The sequence below is a fragment of the Arachis hypogaea genome, chromosome 7 (genome assembly GCF_003086295.3).
Source record: "Arachis hypogaea cultivar Tifrunner chromosome 7, arahy.Tifrunner.gnm2.J5K5, whole genome shotgun sequence".
NCBI classification, from domain to species: domain Eukaryota; kingdom Viridiplantae; phylum Streptophyta; class Magnoliopsida; order Fabales; family Fabaceae; genus Arachis; species Arachis hypogaea.
The window spans coordinates 17,049,843-17,052,937 of record NC_092042.1 but is presented as its reverse complement, the minus strand read 5'-3'; positions in this window follow the sequence as shown (position 1 = coordinate 17,052,937).

Below are 3,095 nucleotides of genomic sequence, written 5' to 3'. Positions count from 1 at the left end.
TAACGATCCCTCGAAATTCTACCTGTGCGCTTGAAAGTGCTACAACTTTTCTGCTTCTTGCTTTTCCAAGTTACCAAGTTCCCTCCAACAAGTGTAAAGTAACCAACTGTTGATTTTCTATCATTTAGGTTGCCTGTCCAATCTGCGCCAGTATATGCCTCAACCTTCAAATGGCCATTCCTTTTGAATATGATTCCACTTCCTAGAGCTCCCTTCAAATATCAAACTATCCTCATGGCGGCTTCCATATGATATTCTTGTGCCTTATACATAAAATGATTTACTATTTTCACAACATAAGCTATGTCAGACCGAGTATGTAATAAGTAAATTAGTTTTCCAATCAGTAGGGATGGCAGTGGGGCGGGTAGGGGCGGGTTTTTGCCCTACCCGACTCCGTCCCGCCTTCCATGTACCCCACTACTACCCGCCCCACCCCTACCCACGGGTAGTAGGCTACTCTACCCTAACCCGCCCCTATAAAAAGTAAATAATATTTTTAATTTTACACATTCATATATAAATCAAGATACAAACTTAAAATTCATAACTGAATTAAAATACAAACATAAGATTCATACAATATCAAATAACTTAAAATTAAAAAAGAGTTCATACAATGTCAAATAACTAAATTAAAATACTAACATAAAGAAATTACATCATTAAAATATAAAAAAGTCTTCAATCCTTATTCTTGATCACTTTCCACATCTTCATCATCATTAAAGTTTTGAAGATCAAGATTCAAACTTAAAAATCAAAAGAGATAGCAATTAATATATTAAGATTCAATTTCATTATCAGTCGGAGTAACATTATTGCTTTGTGTATCTTCTCTAGCATTGCTAGCCATAAAATTACCTTAACACACCTACATTGAAAACACAAAGCATATAAACTAGAGATATATAAGTGTGGAGAATGAATCACAACAATAAAGTAACAAATTCTTGTCCACAAATAAATGTCACTGGGAAAGCATGCTTTATATTGTGATGCTAGTTAAGGCCAGTTTCTGAAGGGAAAATAATGATAAATCTAATTAGTAATAACACAAGGGTGACAAGCAAAATTTTAATATCTAAGTTCTAATCTGTTGCAGAATTTCAATAAGATATGATCATATCAATATCAAGCATACCAAATAGGTGAAATTCCCATCACTTGCTCAAACACAACAAAGAAAGCAACACTCAACATAGCTTGATATCTAATTCACTCAAACTAAATTGTTTGAAGAGAAATACACATGCAGAAAAAGAAACATCCTCTACTAACAAAATATATACTGTATTAATAAATATAATTAAACAAAATCTAGAGAAGTTGAAGAATCTGATGAATCCAGGTTCAAATACACAAGTCCAAGAATCAATAGGGGAATAGAATTAGAGTACAATAATAGGATAAGATAGAGCAGCTTTTGAGAGCAAAAGAATGAAATATGGATCCTCCTGAAAAAAACAATTAAGAGGAAATATGAACAAGAGGAAACAATTAAAAAAATACAAAACAAAATTTAAGAATTGGCAAACTGTCATAGCTGTGGATTAAGTTATCATAACTCATGACATGATAGGTTAATATGGACATTCCAGCGCTATATAGGTATCTAGTCCTTAATTCATAACTTATGGTTTTTCATTTATCAACCAAATAATTCATCAGAAATATCCAAAAACAGTTACAGCTGCTGAATCTTTTTAAGTTTCAGTACAACTTACTTTTTTATGTTTGTTATCAAATTGAATGTTCAATTAATATCAATAATACAAAGTATTAGAGCTCAATGCCGATAAGCTAAGCCTTTTAAAGTATTCTGCACAGGTTGAATATATGACTTCAAAGGAATGAAAAAGAAGAATAATAGCCTACAACAGCAATAAAACCACACACTAACACGTAGTCCTAACTCCTAAGCACGCAAGAGCAACTTATCAAGTCCACAAAATGGTTACGAAGCTTATTTCCATCAACCAATATGCAGTCAAAACAGAGCTACCTATGTCATTTCTTACAAAACTTATTTCCATCAACCAATATGTAGTCAAAACAGAGCTACCTATCTCATTTCATCTATAGTCTACAGTTACTAAAATCAATCAATAACCCGCAAATCAACCAATTCAATAAAAAAGGAACATACATAAGTACTGAGATGTCTAACGATGAAACTAATATGGCAATTATTATGATTATTGTCTCACCAAATGCGATATGAACAATCACAAAATCTAAACAATTTCAAATCGATCAAGCACTTACAGGAAAAAACAGAGAGAGCATGAGATAGAGAAAGGGGCAACTTACCAGTTACTAGAGGAGGAAGACAGCGACAAAGAGGGCAGCACAGAGGTTCGGTAGCGCAGGACGACAGCTCAGTGACACAGCGAGGGGTTCACTGTTCAGCAGATGAAGACTCCGTGAGGGGCTCAGAGGATGGTAGTGTCGCTGCGGTGAGAGGCTCGGTGGGAGAGGAAGAGGGTTGCGGGGTTGCGGCTGAAGAGTAAGAGAAAGTGAGCGAGGGACTCGGAGGATGGTAGTGTCGCGGGGGTGAGAGGCTCGGCGGGAGAGGAAGAGGGTTACGGCTGAAGAGGAAGAGGAAGTGAGCGAGGGAGTCGAGGGACTCGGAGGATGGTAGCGTCGCGACGGTGATAGGCTCGGCGGGAGATGAAGAGGGTTGCGGCTGAAGAGGAAGAGGAAGTGGGCGAGGGGCTCGGAGGAAGGTAGCGTCGCGACGGTGATGGGCTCGGCGGGAGAGGAAGAGGGTTGCGGCTGAAGAGGAAGAGGTGACCTCTTCTCTGTTAGGGTTGGGGGATCAAACCTGAAGCCTGAAGGAGTGATGAGTGAAGCTGTTAGGGTTGCGGCTGTGAGAACTGAAAAAGAGAAACCCTAATTTTTTTAAGTGTGTATATATACCATGCACTCCGGGGCGGGTTTACCCTGACCCCGACCCCGCCCTGCCCCGCTCAGCCACCCGCTCCGACCAAAACCCGTCCCGCTCTGAGTCAGATTTTAACCCGCCCCGTCAGGATCGGGGCAGGTCAGGTACCCGCGGGTTCGGGTACTCCTACCACCCCTACCAACCAGTC